Source organism: Polistes fuscatus, unplaced genomic scaffold (genome assembly GCF_010416935.1).
Source record: "Polistes fuscatus isolate 324 unplaced genomic scaffold, CU_Pfus_HIC Scaffold13, whole genome shotgun sequence".
NCBI lineage: Eukaryota > Metazoa > Arthropoda > Insecta > Hymenoptera > Vespidae > Polistes > Polistes fuscatus.
In genome coordinates, this window is record NW_025113031.1 from 372,107 (window position 1) to 395,206 (window position 23,100).

A 23,100-nucleotide genomic window follows, 5' to 3' on the forward strand; every position below is an offset into this window, starting at 1 on the left:
CGTTATTTCAATGCGAGTAGATGATGTTAATGAATTTTTGTTGAATAATTATTTGTTATTAGTTCATTTCCTATTTATTGTATTTATCCGTTCCAATGCAATGTAAAAGAGTATAATATTTTGTCAAATAATATTCTATCAACGCGATTTAATTCCTATCTTTGTATTATACAACAGAACAAACACAATTTTATTTATTTGTCATATATTCTAAATATAAAAATAGATATATATTTATTTATTTATTTATTTAATAATAATTTATTGACCCTAGAGCCTAGGCTCCCTAAAGGCCATTAATTACAGTATAGTACAATGTAATGTATAGATAAAACAAAACGGAAATGAAAATTATGTAATTATTATTAAACTTATCATTATATTAGTAGTAACGCACAGTAAGTAGATAAATGTAAAATGAAAATAGTAAATAATAAATAAAGTATAATGGTTCAATAATAGTAGTATAGTAGTATTGGTTCAAAGCAATAAACATATGGTAAAAAAAAAAAAAATTAAATTAAATTAAATTATAAGTCACAAAACACGCTGAATATCTCTATCAATAAAGTAGGTATAACATCTTAATCTGAATTCTTTATAGTCACTTAGAGCTACGATATCTTCCGGTAGTTGATTCCACATACGAACAGCAGTAACCAAAAATGATTTGTCATAAGTCCTGGTTCTTGCATAAAGTAAACATAATAATATATATAATAATAATGAATATAATATATAAATATATTATTATTATAATTAAAATGAACGAACACGAATGTTGAATAAAATTCTTCGTTAGTTTTTTCGTTATTTCAATGCGAGTGGATGATTTTAATGAATTTTTGTTGAATAATAATTTTTTGTTGTTCATTTCCTATTTATTGTATTTATCCGTTCCAACGCAATATAAAAGAGTATAATATTTTGTCAAATAATATTCTATCAACGCGATTTAATTCTTATCTTTGTATTATACAACAGAACAAACACAACGATTTTATTTATTTGTCATATATTCTAAATATAAAAATAGATATATATAAATATAATATATAAATATATTATTATTATAATGAAAATGAACGAACACGAATGTTGAATAAAATTCTTCGTTAGTTTTTTCGTTATATTTCAATGACATATATAAAGGAGAAGCATTTTGCCATAGTAATTCTTCGTTGACGAATCGAGGAGTCACATTTAATTCTCACCTCTTCTCTTCTCTTCTCTTCACTTCACTCCTCTCCTCTCCTCTTTTATCAGAGAATCAACAGACGAAAGCTAAATAGAGAGAAAGCAGCAGGAACGGCGAATTCCCGAGCCTGTACGTTTCCGTACGGAACGAAGAACAATCGTTGACGTTACAATGGTTGAATACGTACGCGTACAATCATATGTAGAGGGAGTTTCATCCTCGATGAAAACTATTTCGTATGTAGGTATTCAAAAGAGTCAAGATAAAGCAAACAATGCCACGGCAAAACAGTATCCGGTGCATCTAGATGCACCGCAAAAGGGACGTCGTCGACGTCGAACCAACGACGCGCTCTTTCTGACTATGACGATCGATAGATAAATAGATAGATAGATAGATAGATAGATAGATAGATAGATAGATAGATAGATAGATAGATAGATAGATAGATAGATACTACGATGAAGTTTAATCTCGTCGTTCGGAAATGAAAACTTCTTCTAACGTCGTTCGATTAAAATCTATGCATCAAACCCCTCTTCCCTCTCCCCCCGCCCTTCGCAGTTATTTTCTTCTTTTTTCCACATCCTTCAAACGTCGAACACTTTTACGCCGTCGGAGTAAAACACCACTTGAAATTGTATTCTCAATACGTTTATCAAACGTAGGTTTAATTGAATCTCTCTGACCGTTTGTTAAATAAAATCATAGATCGTCGATATATATTATGTCAGAAAAAATAATAAAATTGATTCACAAGTTTTCTCCTCCTTACGATATTTGCGGTAATTGAGCGACTTCCGGGATTTTAACGGGAACCCCTGAAAAATATCTAGACTTGGGTCAGCAGCTTTCAGTCGGTTCGATAAATTCGTCGACCAATATATATAACCTTTCTCTCCTCCCTCTGAGGTGTTTTATATACTCTATTTTAAAAAAGAAATTCCCCTTTCTCTCTTCTCGAAAGTGCAAAGAATCGCAAAAGGTGGTTGGAAACGCGTGTTCAAAAGTTTACGATCGTTGGGTGCTTCCCAACGGGCGGCACCCACCGAGGAGTCGAAGCTGAGAAGAAAGAAGTCGAACGTGTTCCTCCAATAAAACGATTCAGTATTTTTGCGTATATGTACGCTTATATATACGTATAAGTATGTGTGTGTGTGTATGTGTGTAGGTGTGCGTGTGTGAGTTAGCCAGCTAGCGAAACGTGTGACCTAAAGGTGGACGAACGTAGGTGGGTGTCTTAGAAAGGATGACCGTTGGGTGCTAGCAGATTTGTTTGACACGGTGCTGCGGCAGCACCTAATAAAAGACGATAATATATCGTACGATTTAGTTCGAAAGGATGTCTCCTTCTTCCTCCCCTTAGGCAGATGGAAACACCGGGGAAGAAAAATTCCGACAAATAATAATATTCGTCATTGGGGATTCGTTGAAATTTAACACCGAAAGATTACTATACCTTTCATTTTTTTTCCTGGCCACCCGCCCCCCTGCAACGATAGAACCGGTCATTTTGCTCGCCTTCCTACTACGTTATTTATGACAATTTCTTTTTTTTTCTTTTTTTTTCTAACTAACTTTCGAGACGAGAGACAAAATTATTATCTCGTTAAAGGAATTTATTTTCTTTTTCTTTTTGATATATATATATATATATATTGTTTTATGAAACAACTTACTGACTTAACTTTACGTACGTTATTATCGAATGAAATAATGTTCCACATATGATATAATAATAATAATAATAATAATAATAATAATAATAATAATAATAATAATAATTGTATGAAATGACAAGTGAGATATACGATGAAAATATTTCACGTGAAACCAACGCGTCCGAATGATGTTATCACCATTTGATATACATCATTAAAAAGTATCTATCTATCTCGTATTGAAATATTGCGCGTATCCTGTGGCGAAATGGCTTTTAAAGGATATAACGATAGCGAGTGACAGTAGGAATGACATTTTTTCAAATGTTCTCTCTCTCTCTCTCTCTCTCTCTCTTTCTCTCTCTTTCTCTCTCTTTCTCTCTCTTCGAATACGAGCACTCATAGCAGATAACGATAAATAAATACGAGAATACGTGGACGTTATTATCGCATGTGTGATTTGTTTAGTTTTCGAATAAGCGTGAGAGTCAGTAGTAAGTATAGGTTGTCAAATGAAGTTCGGTTTCTAGTTCGTTAAAAATAACATAGTTACTTTCAACATTTTATTCAATCTATCTTTGATCTTTCTAAATTCTATTAACCTTTCGAATTTCCTAACTAACATACGAAATTGATCTAGTAGTAATAGTAGTAGTAGTAGTAGTAGTAGTAGATAGTTCGGTACATCCGTAACGTTTGGTCCAGTTGAACGTATCGATTAGTATAACACGTGTATTGAAATTTCAACGGTAAAGCTCAGACAATTTTCCCAACTCGACCAATCCGTGGATTGTTCGATACCAACGTGAACTTGTTTTCTTCCTTTGAAAGTACTCAAAGCATACCAATAACCTCGATGATCAATCACGAAAGACGTTGCTTCGTAAACTTTCATTCGTATGTATGGTATGTATTATAAAGTTTGAAAGTCTGCATATATATGCATCAGCTCTTCTCTCTCTCTTTATCTCTTTCTTGTATAGAAACGAACATAAGGATGAATTTCGAGTTGGTAATAATCTTTCTTCGAAGATCTACGTACTCTTGTCGTGATTTTGATTAACTTCGAGTTACGCGAGTTACTCGATTCAAACTCGACAAAAAAAAAAAAAACGAGAGGAAAGAATAAAGAAATATAAAAGAAGAATAAAATGGAAGATAGAACGACACCTTGCTACAAACTTATGATATATGCATCGAGATAGTAAGGAAGGATTAGCGAAGGAGACAGGACGAGCACGTTGTTACGTTCTCCTAACTGTACGAGCATTCACCGAGCACTTTCCACGGACAGGTTGGATTATCTTGATTCTACCTTACGAGCACGGCTTCCCTTTCTTTCTTTCTTTCTTTCTTTCTTTCTTCCTTTATTTATTTCTTTATTTCTCAAACGTTTGAATTCTCTTTCTCTTTATTTCTTTCTTTCTCTTTCCAATTTCGTTTCACGATGCCGACCTTATACATTGAAATCCAGCAAAGTCATTTAACGTCGAACGTCTCGGTTTTAAAGTCGCGAAACGTCTCTTGAAACTGGCCAATAAATTGTCGAGATAAGAGAGTATGTATCTACACGCATATACACGTACGCGCGTACACAGATATATACACAGAGACAGAGAGTTTAAATATCTTTAAGCTCTTAAGTATATCTAACGTTTAATCCCTTACTTACGATTACTTTTTCTTCGACCGATGATCCTATTTCTCTTTCCTTTTTTTTTCTTTTTCTTTAATTATGTTTTCATTATGTATAATTATTTATTAATATTCCCGAATCTTTCAAATTATACGCGTGTTTCCTTTTACATAGAAAAGTTATTTTATCTCTCACATATGGGTTGCTTTTCTATAAGTTAAAGTAAACATTATGCATATCTGATTAGTCTCGATTTAACTATTATTTAACTAGACATTGTGTATATCGTACGTTATTATTTTCTCTTCCAAAATTTCAATTCTTTTTTTTTCCTCTCCTTATTTTAATAATATCATTAAAATATGCAATCTGGTTTTGAAAAAGGATATCGCGGATAAATTTGATTAAAACTTTATCGACCGATAGCAGCGATTATTCGCGTTTTTTCCCGTGCTAACAATTTGTTGAATTATCGAAATATGTTTTCATTGTTATTAACGCTACTTTTTATTATTTTTCATTTAAATATTGCATTAGATTTTTCTATTTAAATTGCAGATCAAGCAACGCGTGCATATTTATAGACGATGAATATATATAAAATAATATATTAAATTTTAGATACGTTTTTAGCATCACGTAGACGCGTATTAATATTTAATATACATAATATAAAACTTAATCGCGTAAACGTTTAAATGTTTATCTATTACGAACAATGTAGATAACGTTGGACACGTAAAAACAATGAAGATGATCATCTATCGTCGAGCACGAAGACAAATAACGAACATAATACGAAACGTTACTTGTTACAATGCTCGTGTTCTAATCAAATAGAATATAAAGAGCTTTTGAAAATGAGTAAGCTTTGAAAATATACCGAATAACTGAAAGGGAAGATAAGAGCGTTAATAAACGCGGATTCTCAGGCGACTTAAAAGCACTCAAACTCCGATTACACAGCGCATCGAACTTTCGACTGACTTCTTCTTCTTTTTCGTTTCCTCCTCCTCCTCCTCTTCGTGGAATATGGTACAAGGAATAAAAAGAAAAACACGTGTGTCGATGTAAAAATCAAGCGAGCGGATTAAAACGACACGATTGCTCGTAGAATTTGAAATTTCAACTAACTCGTAGTTCTTTTTATTCTTTTACCTACAAATCTGTGGTCAGTGTCTCCATTAAAAAGAAAAAAAAAAGAAAATACTTTTATCGAAGGTCAACGTCGAATACGAACGTATCGTTTATCGAACCACTTTTACCTTTATTTATTTAAGAGAGAGAAAGAAAAATATTATTGAGGGTTGTAAATCGTGGAAAAGAAGGAAAATAGGGGAAGCGGGAGGAGAAGGAGGGTAGGGTAGGGTAGGGTAGAGAGTAGGGTTTATAACTAACTTGTTAGTCATCTCGCGTGCGAGTCTTTTCCTATGTACATACGCTTTTCATTTAACGAAGTAGAATTGCCTCGAGGCCTGCCGTTTCTCCATACGCTTCCGAATTAAACCATGAAACATACGACGACGATCTACCCTCTTTTATATACACGCGTAGAAACACACATGTATATATATGTATATGTATAAATATAAATTCATTCCGGGTACCTCGGAGAGCACGGTTAATTAGGTAAATAAATTTTCCTCGGCGTCTCTCGTCTTAGCTTAGTAGTTTCATAGCTGAAATTGTCGATATACCGGTGTGTATAATTAATTCTCAGTCTCGGGGACTATACAGGGAAGGACAATTCGGTAAAGTTGAGAGGAAATCTAAAAGCGAATGACGGCTATCGAACATCCTACTTTACTTCCTATTTCCGAGCCAACCCAAATGGTACTGGCATGTACTCGATGAGTTTCATCCCTTCCCTTGCTCCTATCGTACCCTTTCTTCCTCTTCTCCCCTCATCTCATCTCATCTCATACATAAAGGATAACGTACGTTTAATTAAATTCTCCAATGAACGTTGTCGAAAGGTTTACTCTGCAATTTAACCGAATGCTTTCAACTTTTCTAACTTTTCCATTTGTTTCATAATATTCTACGCTTTTGAAAAATGTACCCTTTCGTGCTTGCGCCACGGACGACGACTACCATTACTACGACTACGAACAAAGTCGTAACCTTAAACGGATACTAAAAAGTTTCTACTCGGTGCCAGTTTTCTTTGCTAAACTCATACAAAAAGTAATATCCTAGTTCTTAGAAACAGGGATAGGAGGACCAGGTATATATGCTTAACGATAAGATATTTCTAAATGCACCTTGTAAAACGATCGAACGTTCGTTAATTAACTTTTAGTTAAAAATATAGGACGGAATAAAAAGCTAGTAAAGGAGATTATTACAAAATAATAGTACAGTAGGAAATGAAAATCAATTGGAAACTGAACAAACTTGTTTGGCACGTTTTAAAACTAGGAGGAACGATTTGAAAGCCCTTTCGAGGGCGTTTTCAGTCCCGAATGTGGGGGTTAGTCACACCCTGCATAAAGAGGATGAAACTCGTGTCTCTCCCTTTTTACATTCGAAGGGAAGAAGGGGTAGAGGGGGAGCGAATATGGTTGCGTGGTTCAACCCTGGTTAGATAGGTGCGTCCGGTGTTTATTCGTAGGTAGGTTCGTTCGTTCGTTCGTTCGTGAATAATCGTAACCTTTCGTACGTGTCCTCGTGTTTAGCAAGGAATAGAAAAGTTAGACGACGTGGTCTTGTTAATGTGCAACCATTTGCCCTGGCTACTTTTCGAGGTTGCTTCCAAGTACTAGGACACTCGGAAGCATAGCAATGATGTTTTGGTAAAGAGCCAATTGTACGTTCGGGAATTGTAGCGCATGCTCTTGAATAATATACCCTGGGTATATCTATATAACAGTACCTTCGTAAGGGAATGAAAGAGAAAGGGATAGAACACACGGAAGGACACGTAACAATACGAACAGGATAGGGATGTGTGTGGGCGTGTGTGTGTGTTTGTGTAGTAGGAGACTAGTACTAAAGCGAACCGATTAGAGGTATTTCCAACGAAAGGTGTCGTTAGAGTTCCATCGTAATTCTACCCTAATTCCTGAATTCTTAGAAAACAATGAGGAAGATAGAGAGACACGCAGCATCCTTTGATATACTAAACCGATCGAACTGATTAATTCGGTAGCATCAAATATCATAGTTAGATTAATTAAATCGAATTAATCTAATGCTAATAGAAAATTTCATCACAAGAACGATGAGAGAATATATTCTATTTTCAATTGAAAATGAGTATTACTTCGGAAAGAATAAATGATCGACATAGGAAGAATATCTTCTTACGTTAAGAAGAATCTCGAAAGATATTTCTCATCGAATGATGATACTATTGGCAGTGTTGGTAGCATGGTGGGTGTAGTGGTGGTACTGGAAATAGTATTACTTACTCGTTATCCAAGGTTTTCGCTTTCATACTGATTTGAGAAATCCTAAGGGGCAATAAGTTCTCGATTGCTTTCTTCTTCTTCTCTACGGCTTTCGAATCGAAGCCCGGAAGGAAATCCGAGAAAATACTCTAGAAGAAATTAATACCGTCTTCGACTCCTTCTTATTCTTCTTTTTCTTTTTATTTTATTTCTTTTTCTTCTTCTTCTTCTTCAATTAACTTACCACGAACGAGTAACTTTTATTCTACCACAATTATTTCGAATCGTATTTCTTAATTCGTATTGTTTTCCTTTGGATTATTTTTTATTATTAGTATTATTATTTTTATTTTCTTCGAATATCATTTCGAAAGTAGCTTAAACGCGCGGTTTAAGATTTTCTCGTAAGTTTTTAAACGTTCGAGAAACGAACGTGAGTGACCATTTGCACGGTTCTGGTCATTACCAGATGCCTGCTGTCCTTGTAAACTTGCTCAGAGAGAGACAGAAAGAGAGAGAGAGAGAGAGAAGATGCAAAAGAGGAGTATTACGGTGACAGCGACCTTAAGGTCGCCATACCGAGAAACATTAAACGTAAAGAAGAAACGTCGCCGGCGCGTCCAACGTGGTTTCAACTTCGTTCAACTTCGTTCAAGTTCTCTAACACGCCGGCAACGACGGCACGGTTAGTTTCAAAAAGAACCCTTACGACTGCAACGCATTCATATTTTAACATAATGGGAAAGAACGCCGTGTTGCTTGGGTTTTAACTTCGTTTCCCCCTCCACTCCTCCCCGAATCGTCGCCACCACCATCGACAAATCGTTCGTTTCGAAAGCGTACAATGATTTTGTTTTTTGTAATACTAGTAGAACCGATAAATGGCTCGTCGAATTTTCGGATTGACGAACTCGCGTGTATTCCCTTTTTTTTGATTATTTAAAAAAAAAACTGGTGTGCGTACTTATGTACGCACGTAAGAAGTTATACTTCTTTGCCGTACCAAAACGAACATAACCTCAATAACCTCAAAAATAATTTCAAAAAATAACTTAAAAGAAAAAAATAATTATTATTATATATATATATAAGAAAGAATAAAAAAAAGAAAAAGAAAATATCAAAATATAGATATCAGTCCACACTAAATATAAAAGAGATATATCGAATTACTTGACGCGTCAACAGCCATGGCGCGGTTACAGCATTAATTCTCGCTTCGATCATTTAAGTAAAGCAGCGCTGAATACGATTAGTATTTGGATGGGGTGACCCGCTTGAGAAAAAAGGGGGGAAGAAGAAGAGAAGACAACTTCATGGTGTCGTTTTTCCAGACGCTCGGAACAAAATCACTTCCCATTACATTTTCCCCAACGCGCCAAAAGAAGTATAACTTCAAAAAATAAATAACGCGAGTATAAAATTTGAAGAAACGATATTGGAATCCGTTCTCGGACCACAATTCGAAGATTATCCGCATAGAAGATCGAGCGTAAGTAATTTTCGGAGAATGAGAGGTCGAGTTGGTTGAGTTGCGAGCTTTCGGTAAATGGAGTGGGTAATTCATTAACACGGTTTGCGTGCCTGAAATTCTACTTGCTCGTAGACGATCATTATTCCTTACATTTCCGTGGTAACGACGTCAACCACCAACAGTCCCTTCTATAGCTGAGATTTCAAACTTGTCTCTTCTTCTTCTTCTTCTTCTACTACTTCTTCTTCTTCTTCTTCTTTCAATTTCGAGCTTACTTCGAGTCGCTCTTTCTACAAGCTAGGAATGTACGAGCTTGGAAATGGAAAACCAGAAGGAGGAGGAGGAGGAGGAAAAGAAGAAGGGTCCTTGGAAATTCTACGTGGATGCACCGAAAATACCACAAGTGGATTAACGATAGGGAAGAGCGTCACTGAGAAAAATCCCTTGCGCAAAATCTCCAAGGTTTCTTTCTCTCTCGTTTAACATCCGTACATTTATTTCCTCTTCTATTTCTTTTTTCTATCTTTTTTTTTATTTACTTCTTTTTTTATCTTTCTCTCGGTAAGCTCGTTCGGTGCGTCTTTTCGAATCTACGCGAATAGAAATATATATATATATATATTTTTGTTCGGACGGAGTAAAATTTATCGTCACAGTATCACGGATTACTCGAGTACTTTATCGCGAAACGTAATTGCCCGTTGGCTGCTCCTTTCGTTCCTGGAATCCACAATTATGCGGAGAAATATTTTCCTTCCTACCTTCTTCCTACCTTCCATCTTTCGTTCGCGCGCGCGTTTAGTATCTTACGGGGTTATAGATAATATCTTTGTCAAAAGGGTTACAAGGGTTAGGAAAAGAAAAAGAAAGCAAACAAAAAAAATGATTAGAAGAGTAGGTATATCCACAGATATAATATTTCCATTTATAATGGATGACGTTCGAAAGTGCTTGACAATAGAGTCAATGAACTTCATCGAGGGAGTCGGAGTCGGCTTCGAAGCTGGCATTCAATTTCATTGAATTCACGAGCCCCGTCGAGGTACGATCAATCATTTCCTTTCGAATCGAGCCTCTCTCGCGATCCCTTCCTGCCAATGTAATAGTAGTAGTAGTAGTAGTAGTTGTAGTAGTAGTAGTAGTAGTTGTAGTAGTAGTAGTAGTAGTTGTACTATACCTGTTCCTCCTCCTCCTCCTCCTCCTCCTCATCCTCCACGTACATTCTTCTATTCTCGACGTTATCGCAGTTTTTTCTATTCGCGTAGCACGCGTTACATACAGATGTTAAACGCAGATGGTACCGACACTTACCGTTCATCGGGTGTTACTATCGTCCCACGGCTATATAACAATTTATATAGAAATTTATATATCATTTTGTGTACACTATCTAACAAAAGTTTTTGTATAATACAAATCTTTTGAATGAATCTCGCGCGCGTAAGATCAAAATATTTGTACGAAGATGCCAAATATGCCTTTTGTGTATTGTACCAACAACGCGTTTTACATTTTCTATTATATGTTAATACATTCTTGTTATCAACGAAAATTAGCTTTCCGTCGAAAAGAACAAGGTACCTTTATTTTTAACAACGGTTCCTCCGCAATATTCCGCGCATTCTGCTAATTAGTTTATCCGGTGTTAATGATTGAAAAATTCGTTTCGAGTATTTCTATTAAATGAAATTAACCGAATATGAATTCTATATTACTATTTACTAACGTAAAACAATACTAAAATTTCTTATAAAAAACAATTCGATTTATATATTTCATAATAATAACTAATTATTAGTGTATTAGAGTTTTATTGGAAAATCGTCAAAAGATTTCAAACTTTTAAATGGTAATGTACGGGTATAAATTTATCCGCGTATAAATATGTGTACATATACGAGTATGTTTATATTGAAGATATTGCTTGTCAAAGGGAAACGCACGCGAAAGGAAAATGATCGGTTTTCGCGGTTTTTTTCCGCGTTTAAACATCGAACAAAACGATCGTCCAATAACATTGGCATCTCTAATTGTTCTTTCCGCGTCGTTTTCCAATTTTGTAAACGTTTCGAAACACCGTCCATCGCGTTTTATTCCCTCCCTCTCTTATGTCTATATAAAAACAAAAACACGATCGTTTTTTTATTTATAAATTCACGTGTGCGCATTTTTCGTGTACAACCAGACCAGGACTAGTCCAGACCACAGTCATTCGGTATGCGCGAACCATAAACTGATTGTTTCCTACGTCGATCAAAAAACTCTTCTTCAATTATGAACATTTTCATTTGTATCGTTCGAACATATACAACATATAAAAACAAACAAATTGTTACATTGTATAATATATTTAAAAATAAATTAATCCGTTTCTCCACTTAATATGCGCGCGCGAGTTGCTTTTTTTTTTCTTTTCTTTTCTTTTTTTTTGTCGAAGTGGCCACCCAAAAGGAAAAATCAATCGTTAAAACGAGCTCGTTGGAAACGGAATAATCGATTCCTCAACGCCTACGCAACATCGTACATCGATAATACTCGGACGCCTTCGGAGATGCGTTGCGAAGGTTAAACAACAAATAAAAAAGGAAAAAGAACAGAGAAAGAAAAAGAGAGAAGAGAGTCTTCTTCTCGGTTCGTTGACTTCCGCTTAGCCCTTTCCATTTCTTTCTTTTCTTCGTTTTTTATCTTTTTTTTTTTTATGTTGCTTCAAGCGGTGTTTACAGGCCTCGAAAGAATCACCGTTCTTGGTACCTACCAGCCAATCTTTGGAAGTTGCTTTGTCCGAAAAGAAATACTCCGAGAGAGAAGATGGAAGTACGCGTGGGAGAAGAAGGAGGACGGAAGGGGGGGGACTCCCTTGGACACAGACCTAAAAAAAAGTTTTTGTTTCGTGCGCGAAGCCTTCAAAAGAAGAAGAATCATCGAGTAAATGGACCGAAGAGAACAAAAAAGGTATAACAAATCATTCAAATCGACCAAGTATAATATAAAAAAGTAAACAGAAAAAAGAAAGAAATGAAAGAAAGAGAAAGAAGAAATTAGTCGTATCGAGGAGATACACTCGCTAGAAAAATAAGTTTTTCTTAAGGGTTGATTTTGAAAAGTCTGATAAATGGGGAACAAATGGTTATCCCTAAATGGTAAGACTACCCGAGCAAACTTGTTTTACGACTTGTCGTTCTACACACTTCGACCATATAAGAGGCTAATTCTGTCTTCTTCTTCTTCTTCTTCTTTTTCTTCTTTTACGGACAAATACCATCAAAGATCAGAGCGTGTCTTTCTCTCTCGACAACCAACCAATATAATATATTACTTTTATTCGAGAGACACCAGCAAAATACGTCTAATTGCAATCCATTGTGTCTCCTATATCTCCGACTACGAACTAGTTTCTCTCATTCCTCCGAGCTAAGTAAGTTTATATATATATATACCTATATATATATATATATATATGTACTAGTGATTCCAGTCGAGATAATGATCTCCGATCGAAGTGAAAATACCCGGAGCATAAGTTACCTATACCTATCCCAATACGATAGGTCAACGAGAAACACTTAATTGGGATTTATTACACCCCTTTATCTATAACTCTATTCTCTTCCCTTTCTTTAACTTCCACCCCTCAATTATTCTTTCTTTCTTTCTTTCTTTCTTTCTTTTTTCTTTCTTCTTATATTTTTCAATCAAATAAATACACTACTCGCCGAAAGTTTTATGAATACTTTTATCGGATTTTCGTTACTAACTTATGTTTTAACTTATTATATAAATACTTAGAATTGGATACGATATTTCGTATCGACATTGAAATTAATGATATAAAATATAAGCGAGTCGAATCGAAATTAAATGAATTGTTTCTCTTTGTTAAGATTAAAACTTTTCAAACCGTCTACGTGTATTTTAAATCGCCCAAAAAGTTTCTTTCTCATTTCATTTTGATTTTTACTCAATTTTACATGCACGATAGTTGATATTTCATATATTATTTCATTGAGTAATATACAAAATATCGTTCGTGCAAAATTCACAACTTCGTTCGTATTCTTATATGAACAAGTTTAAATTCCAATGAATGCAAGATCGAATAAAACAATTTAACGAAGAAAACTGATTATTATAAAAGTAATGAAAAGTAATTTCGAATAATTGAAAGATATTTCAAACAGAAGTAAGGAGAGAAGAGATAAAGCGAAACTTTTGATGGTTAGTGTATTGCGCTTACATATTTACGCACACCCACTTCGATCGATCACAGCTTCCGGTAATTTATCTTGATCTCTTTGACTCCGGAGGACAATCATGTTGGAATAACAGAACATAAAAGCAAAAGGGAAGGAGTTCAAGATCAGACCTTAGGCTATTTCTATTATTATTAGTCAATAAGCTATCTACCTAACTATCTCAAGATATCTCTTAGTCTTCTCAAGCAAACATCTGGATATTCCAATACTCTTAATGAGGAGGAGGAGGAGGAGGAGTATGCTACACAAACGTATTATTGTTTTACCACGATTATCTCTGTTATTTAATTCATCGACTAGCCCGAAGTAGAAACAAACAGATAGATAGATAGATAGATAGATAGACAAATACTATGATACATTCCTTCATTTCCCAAAAGATATTCCTCGGTAATACCTCGATAAACAAGCGAACATTTCGCGTAACACCTCTCAGGACAACTTTCCGTGCGTGAGATCGAGTGAATACTTCAAGACCAAGACCAAGACCAAGACCAAGACGACGACGACGACTAGTAGAAAACCGACATCTGAGTTTCGTGGTACTTTCTGCTCGAGGAATTTCACAAACGAAACCAATTTCCCGTTGAGCCTTGCTCTTTGCTTCCCGTTTTCCCCCCATTCCTTTCCTTTCCTCCCTTCCACACACCCTCTCTCTCTCTCTCTCTCTCTTGGACACGCAAACACACATACACACACACACACATGAATAGACTTTCTTCGTCAGGGTTGAAGCCCCCAGACGTTACACTGAAGTTCAATACCATTTGAAATTCTCCTTCCGTTTTCTGATGCGGCAAGTAAGTGGTAGTTCCTGGCAATTGGTTTTACCACCACCACCACCACTACCACCACTACTACTACCAACGTTATCCAACTTCTATCTAAAAAAGAATTTGAGAGAGAGAGAGAGAGAGATAGTGTGTGTAGTCCATGTTTTGAGCGTTCCAAACGAAGCAACGCGGTTAAAAATCAACGTTGATAGGATTCGACTATCCGAGAGGAACGATAGGTACGACGAAAAAGGATTATCGGATGTGAGCCAGTTGATAGAAAGGGTAGGTAGTCGGGATTCGTCGTTCGCTAACTCGGATTTTTCGCACCGAAAAAGGGAGAGAGAGAGAGATAGAGAGAGAGAGGGAGAGAGGGAGAGGGATTCTCCACTGTTGTTTGATTTCCAAGCTTCCTCTTTCTCTCTTTTTTTTCTACTTTTTTTCTTATCGATTCTCGTTGAACGAACTGATGCGATATGCGATTTTCTTCGGAATTAAGCCGATTTCGTTTCCTCTTCTGTTTCTTTTTCCTTGGCCCCCTTCCTCAGCGCCCACTCCTCCCCCGCAACCCCACAGATCCTAATTCCAGATCTCTTTTTAACAATGATTTTGATCCCAAGTATATTTCCATCCGTTTAATCTAATCGACGAATCTATTTTCCCTTACTCTCCACGACAAATCGATTATTTCCACTTGTTTTAACGAGATTGTAGATATAAATACGAGGTTAAATTCTTATTATTAATTCTTACAATATTTTCTAAATTGAAATAAATCAAAATATCACTTGATATTCTTGTCAGTCGATATCCTCGAAGTAATAATAATAATACACACTGGAGACAGTATTTGAAATTTAAACGTCACCTTTTGAAAAAGACATTTATTAAATCGCCAAGCAACATCTACAATCACACACACATATACACATCTTTCAAGATTTGCATTTCCTTTCTATCTCGTATTGCATAATCATTCACATCGATGGAAAACGATATAGAGAATAAGGATTGAAATAAGCGTATAGCAGAACGAAGGGAGGAAGGGAGGAAGGAAGGAAGGAAGGAAGGGAGAAAAATAAGTGGAAGGGAATTTAGGAAATTGAAAAATAAGGGAAAAAGGGTGCGTTCAATCGGGGCTTCTCCCTTTCTCATATTGAAATTCAAAGAGACACGCGAGCGTCGGTGCGGCTAAAAGCGTTCGTAGAAGTAATGGCAAACTGTGTGAGAGACTCGCAAGCCGTTGCTCGAAGACTACGACTACGACGACTACGACGACGACGACGAGGTGTAGGAGAAGGGGTGAAGGGGAGAAAGGGGGAGGAGTACAGAGGTCGACGCGAATCGATATATCGACACGGGCCATTTTTTTCCTCATCTATAAATAGCCTAACTGCGGACACTAGGTTCCTCTAGATTACGTAGAGATGTATATAAATATGTATAGTCACCCTTTAGCTAAAAGAACGGGAACTTTAGGAGAGCGGAGGGGGTGGGCTGTTGGTTGCAGGGATATACACCTGGCCTCGAATAGATTAGAACGTTGATTTACGATCGCGAATACGACTTCCCACGCGTCCGTTCCAACGAATCTCCGCTATTTATACGATGGTAAGACACGCGCGCGTGACTCTCTTTGTGTGTGTGTGTATGCGTGTGTATAACCGCGAGCGCATCTAGAGTTCTCGAGTAAGCTTATAGGGACTATAAAGTTTCGCGTAAAAAATTCTTCCAACTCTCCTTTCGAATGGGACGCTTGCGAACGCGAATACGAGAGAGAGAGAGAGAGAGAGAGAGAGAAAGAGAAAGAGAGGGCATCTCCTCTTATCTTACCTCGCTCGAGATCCTTAATTTGTCTTTACGGACGTCGTATTTAATTCTACACGTCGAGGTAACGTCGAAGAACTAGTGGCTTGCCACCACCGGTGTGATTTACGAGGAGCGTAGCAATAAATATACCCGTACGCTCCCCTTTTGCCCCCCCCTCCCCCTTATTTCTTTTTTTTAGTTTATCGTATTTCTTTTCCCTCTTCTTTCTCCTCTTTTCTTTCGTTTTGCGCCAAAAGAGGTAATTAGACGAGTCTACTTTTTTTTTTCCTGGGTTGATTATCCTTAGGAATAAATCGAACCAAGGGAGAATAGGATTTATCGGACAATCGGTATTGTACTTATAACAAATGAACGTTTCCGGTTGCACCTGTTTGTGGAACTGATGTTGTGTGATGCGACGAGGAGGAGTCTGGTGCAACGTAGTGCGGTGCGGGGCGGGGCGGCGCGGTGCGGTTGCCAGATCCGAAACCCATTTCACGAATAATGTCGGTATTACCCGTAGCCTGATAGAACCGATAGCCTATCCTCCTCTATAATAGGTATCGTGAGTAATCCCATGTCTCACGAGAGGCATCTACCGTGACCCTCGAAAATTGAGGTTGCCCATTGGACCGTATTCTGAGGCGAATAAGGCCGAGTAGTAGCCGAGACGATGCATTGTCCTTAGATTTAAATAGATCCGGGACGATCTGCTTAAGGTAATAGCTCGTGTAACTAAATTCTATCATTCGAGAGGGTTCTTTCGATAAGTAAGACTTTCAAAAAGAAAGAAAAGAAACACGCCAAATTCTCTCCTCTTGTTTGTTCTTTTTAAACGTTAAATACATTTCTTTACTCGTGTCTCCTTCCAAATTTTATTTGTAGAAAGTAGAAACTTCGGTAAGACCTTGAAAATACTCATCGAGTTCCCGTTCGTCAAACGAACATTTCTTCTTTATCCCTCCCGAGTAGAATCGCGAAGTTTCGGTAATAAGAATTCGCAACGGGACCAATAAAGTGAAATGGGGCTAACAATTTCTAACTCTATAAATCGTACAATTTTGTTATTCCAATGTTGTAATCGTTGCATTAGTCTCTCTTCTTCTTCTTCTTCTTGTGAAAAACTGCAAGGAACAATTTTTTTGGAAACTATTTAAATAAACCCAACCGAAGAAACTTAACCAAGGCAACTCCGATAATACTTTAAGACACGAGACAACTGCGCAAGGATTTCAATTAATCGTCGACTCATTAATACTCAATAAATCTCATTAAAAACTAACGAGAGAACATTTCCGAATCTCATTAACATAAATAACAGATAGAGAGAGAGAGAGAAAGACGGGCAGAAAAGTAGACGAGCTTTTGTGATAGAGAGAAGGGAGATAGGTAGACTACGGTGACGTTAGAAAGAGACAGGAATGGGAATGGTCGAAGGATTGACTGAAAGTGCCTTTCAAAATCACTGATTCGAATTAGGATAGACGGTCCATTATGGATGACCATAGTCGGCAATCAAGCAAGTAATTTTGTATTCAATATCATGTAAATGACACTACACTGCGATGAGGATCAGAGGCGGACGCAAGAAAGCCGGGGAGGGGTGGAATGGAGGGAATGGGGGGAAGAGGGGGAGGAGGAGGAGGAGGAGGAGGAAACGAGTACGAAGAAGACGACTACAGTAACCATTCGTTCGATCTGTCGCGACGGGCAACGAGTCACGACAACATTGTACGGCTATTCTCCCGACATATACATACGACGGTCTTCGACCTGTACCCCAACCTTCCAACGGGTTGTACAGAGAGAGAGAGAGAGAGAAAGAGAAAGAAAATGAAATAGAGAAAGTTGTAGACAGGCCACCGAATCCCGTGGACTTTAACGTTATCATGGATGACGAGGATGAGGATGAGAAGAAAGGAAGGAGGAGGAGGAGGAGGAGGAGAAGGGAGTGATATTTCCTCCGGTGGTCGTAAAGATGGAAGCAAAGGTTCGTGCAACTTGTGCCAAAGGTGCAAGTCAGGCAACCGAAGAAGCATTCGATGGAACGACGAGCTCGAGGAATCGCGAATACATGCAGGACGACACACTCAACTTTTCTTCTTCTTCTTCTTCTTCTTCTTCCTCTTCTTCGTCCTCTTCGTTTTGCTTCGCCTTCTTCTTCTTCTTCTTCTTCTTCTTGGCAGCAAATTCCGTTGGCAGTATCTTCTCTTCTTCTCGTCTACCGTCGTCGTCTTTTCGAGCATACTCGAGCTCACTCGTATCATCTTGGAGTTACAGAGCGGAACGGCTGATGAGAAATATTCTTCTCTCTCTCTCTCTCTCTCTCTCTCTTTGCGGCTCGAACCAGTGTAAATCTCATCTCATCTTTCTTTCTTTCTTTCTTTCTTTCTTTTTCTTTCCATCTCTTTCTCTTTCTGTCGAAGCTTTTAGGATACTCTTATTCTTATTCTACTACTACGAAATGGAGGAAGTAGGGTGTGGTTGTGGTAGGATAAGACGAAGGTGCACAGCCAAGCGTTATTCTTTGCTAAAGCCTGCAGAATCTTTGGGTACAATCAATTTCTACACAATTGTTCGATATTAAATTCTCACGAGGATCTTTTTTTTAACGCCTCGTCATTTAGAAACAAAAAAGAAAAGAAATTATTAATCGATATTATAATCATTTTTGAAGTTATACTTCTTTTGGCGCGTTGGGGAAAATGTAATGGGGAGTAATTTTATTCCGAGCGTCTGGAAAAACGACACCATGAAGTTTGTCGGTATTGACGACGCGCGGCAAAGCGATTTCAAGTATACGGCATGAAGTTGTCTTCTCTTCTTCTTCCCCTTTTTTTCTCAAGCGGGTCACCCATCCAAATACTAATCGTACTCAGCGCTGCTTTACTTATATGATCGAAGCGAGAACTAATGCTGTAACCGCGCCATGGCTGTTGACGCGTCAAGTAATTCGATATATCTCTTTTATATTTAGTGTGGACTGATATCTATATTTTGATATTTTCTTTTTCTTTTTTTTATTCTTTCTTATATATATATATAATAATAATTATTTTTTTTTTTAAGTTATTTTTTGAAATTATTTTTGAGGTTATTGAGGTTATGTTCGTTTTGGTACGGCAAAGAAGTATAACTTCTTACGTGCGTACATAAGTACACACACCAGTTTTTTTAATTATCGTTATTTTATCCGTATTAGAATAATTACTTAATTTCGTTTGTTAAATGTTTGGGAAAAATGTCCTCATCCAAAACATACTCGATTGTTATTAACATTTACAACAATCGTTAGAATCGTTTAAATATAATCGATTTAACAAATGAGTAGTAGTTCGTAAATCGTTTATCGTTTTATATTTGTCTATGGGGGAAAAGAATAATTTCGATTGTCTATAGGAATAATTTTTGAATTGGATACACCCTTTGGAAAGAGAGATCGATTACCTTGCAAACAATTTTCCTTAGCATTGCATTCTATCTAAGGTTAAATATAACGCGATCGATAAAGGCTTATAAGCCCTTATCGAGTAGTATCGATAGGTAAACGACGATAAATGTCGACCACCAAGCAACCAACCAACCAAGCAACCAACCAACCAACCAACCAACGAGGATAGACATCGTCCTCGGGGCAAACTTGAATATTAAATTCGCGTGTAGAAGAAGAAGACACACGTAATCGGTAATGCATCGCCGCGAACCTAAATAAATTATTGACGAAAAAAGCCGATTTTCTTAAGACGGATAGACAGATGTAACGATTATTTCGACGAAGACTTTTTAGGATAAATAATTAATTGAAAAATATTCGATATCGATGCGATTTTAAAAGACCCACTGGCGTCAGCTTTGTCTAAGAAAATTTCATTACAATTTATCTGAATTATTAATATTTTTTTTCCCTTCGACGAATAAGAGATATTGAAATATCGATTAGATTTTGATTAAAAAGAAGCAACGGAAAAGAGTCCTATACTGGAAAAAAATTTCTTTAGGGTCAAGGTTATCCTATCCTATCCTCTACAAGTTGGAGGATCGCGTTGTTATTGGAAGAGAACTCAAAGATGTTCCTCCACCGATGTAAATGACGACAAACGTGCCGAGATTTTAGGGTTGGTAATATGAAATATTCAGCAGGAGGATGCAAAATACCGATCTATCCAATCCCACGATTTCTTTACGTTCCGTGAAAATAACAAGAGGGATCAGAATTTATCCGAGTGTTCGCGGAAAAAAAAAAAGAAGAAATAAAAAAGAGAAAAAAGAAAAGGACCCTTTTCCTACGAATTAATAATATCGTCCCTCGTACTTTTAAACTAAAAAAAAAAATAAAAGTATTTATATAAAATATTATCGTGCCTAATCAACGTAACATTTATTAATTGAAACGATCTCGAGCTTTCAAAAAAGACGAACGATTACTTTTTATTTCTCTTTTTTACAAATCTTCTTATATTCTTCAAACTTTTTTAATCCAATTAAAATGATTGATAAGAAAAAAAGAAAATAAAACTATCCATTTAATAATTCAAATTGTTGATAAAATGAAAACGCGAATGACATTAACAAAAGAGAATTACAAAAATTTCTCTCTCTCTCTCTCTCTCTCTAGAAAATAAACCATTATATACGATGTTTTATTTTCACCTATTTACATTCATTAATGCTGATGAATTCTATTTCCCAGTTATCTTTGTTTCTCTTTTTCGTTCCCTTCGTATAACATTGTTTTAATAAACTTCATTTTTGTTTCCTTTTTCCTATTTCTTTTTTATTTTATTACATTAAACATTTAAAACGTGTTATCCTCTCAGCAACGATAAATCTTCCCTACCTCTCTCTCTCTCTCTTTCATTATAATGTCTCTCTACGTGTGCGTGTGCGCGTGTATTTTACATATAAGCATGTCAAGTACGGCGTATCTTTTTTCATCGGAAAGAAAAAGAAGAAGAAGAAGAAGAAAGAAAAAATAGATCCACATCTGAAAAGTAGAATAGCATCGCAACTCGGCACGCGCTGGTGTCCACCTTCGTTGTTCGTCTTGAGATTCGATCGATGATTGGCTGCTCGGAGGAAACATTTCGAATGAAGAAAAGAAAGAAAGGAAGGAAGAAAGGGACGTGGCGCGAAAGGGACGTTTATCGTAAGTGTGATGCGTTTGTGTTAGAGAACTGTCCGCATCTACTTTCTTCCTTGGCAACTTGTATGTCGCGTTTAAAACATGCCCGGTCGTAACGCGAACGGAGATGTACGGGAGAAGATCCCAGCTTCCCCCTTGATCCCCCCTCGATTCCCCCTTCAGTCCACCTTCTTCAGCCCAGTTCTGTCCTCGTACACGTAGGGAATATATAGGGGGAGATATCGTCGTATTAATCGAGAATCCGGTCTAGAATGCGTTACAAAACGTTCGATCGGATTAACCGGCTAATATGCGGTCTATAATAATAATCTCGACGTAATAACGTGCTATTACGTTCAAGGATCGCTCCCGTACCATATAATTTCGTCGCGCCTTTCGTGGTCGCACACCCCGATTTGCCCGAAAGGGCCAAACCCAAATCTACCTCCTCCTCCTCCTCCTACTCCTACTCCTACTCCTCCTTTCGCACGTTGTTGTTATTCGTCTTCGATCGTGATCAAAATAAAAGCTGATAATATATTTTATTAATCGTGCCTATTCGTGTTCTTATCGAGAAGAAAGATTTTTAACTTGCTTTTATTTTCTTTTTTTCTTTCCATAATATATTTTGTCATTATTTTATAATATATATATTACTCATATTTTCTTTTCATAATATTTTGTCATTATTTTATAATATATATATCCTCCTCCTCCTCCTTATCCTCCTCATCCTACTCCTACTCCTCCTTTCGCACGTTGTTGTTATTCGTCTTCGATCGTGATCAAAATAAAAGCTGATAATATATTTTATTAATCGTGCCTATTCGTGTTCCGATCGAGAAGAAAGATTTTTAACGTGCTTTTATTTTCTTTTCTTCTTTTCATAATATATTTTGTCATTATTTTATAATATGTATATAATATTGTTTTTTATCCTTAATTTTGTTGAGAGTAAGAACCACAATTAGATTCGTCTAAAATAAGAGATATTTATTAAAACATAATAGGTTAGGTTAATAACTTTACAATATTTACACGTGATCAACTAACCTAAAATAAGAGAATCAACAATTAAAAGTTCGTGCTCCCGTTTCTCTATTAATTGATTCCAATCTTAATGCGTTTTTAATTAAATTTAATTTACAAGACTTTTCTACTAAACTTCTAAAACGCTCTTGCCAGATTTCAAGACTCTCACTCCTACAAGATTTTCAAACACCAACCATCACTCCTGCTAGCCTTTGTTCCCCCAATGTATGGCGCCACATTCAAACAGCCAATCACTCAATGCACCGGCACATGCGTACAAAGCTTACATATATATTACTCATATTTTCTTTTCATAATATTTTGTCATTATTTTATAATATATATATCCTCCTCCTCCTCCTTCTCCTCCTTCAACTCCTACTCCTACTCCTCCTTTCGCACGTTGTTGTTATTCGTCTTCGATCGTGATCAAAATAAAAGCTGATAATATATTTTATTAATCGTGCCTATTCGTGTTCCGATCGAGAAGAAAGATTTTTAACGTGCTTTTATTTTCTTTCTTTCTTTCTTTCCATAATATATTTTGTCATTATTTTATAATATATATATATATTACTCATATTTTTTCTTTTCATAATATTTTGTCATTATTTTATAATGTATATTCTATACAGTTCTTATAAGTATTATATCTTGGAAATATAACTGCCTTGAGTTTTTGCAAATAAGAGTAACAACATTTACAGCTAATATTCACTCTTATTTTATTGTCTTATTATTGGCTTCGCA

The 23,100-nt window shown here is 36.4% G+C and overlaps 1 protein-coding gene and 1 long non-coding RNA gene across 14 annotated transcripts in view; one reads left to right on the forward strand and one right to left on the reverse strand.

Moving 5' to 3' along the window:
* Positions 1-23,100, reverse strand: part of LOC122513717 (collagen alpha chain CG42342) — a 125,107-nt gene that overhangs the window by 69,372 nt on the left and 32,635 nt on the right. The window lies entirely within an intron of this gene.
* On the forward strand, positions 16,025-21,152 carry LOC122513723. The gene is made up of 2 exons (XR_006302833.1): positions 16,025-16,076; positions 21,103-21,152. It is a non-coding gene; the product is annotated as an uncharacterized LOC122513723 (long non-coding RNA).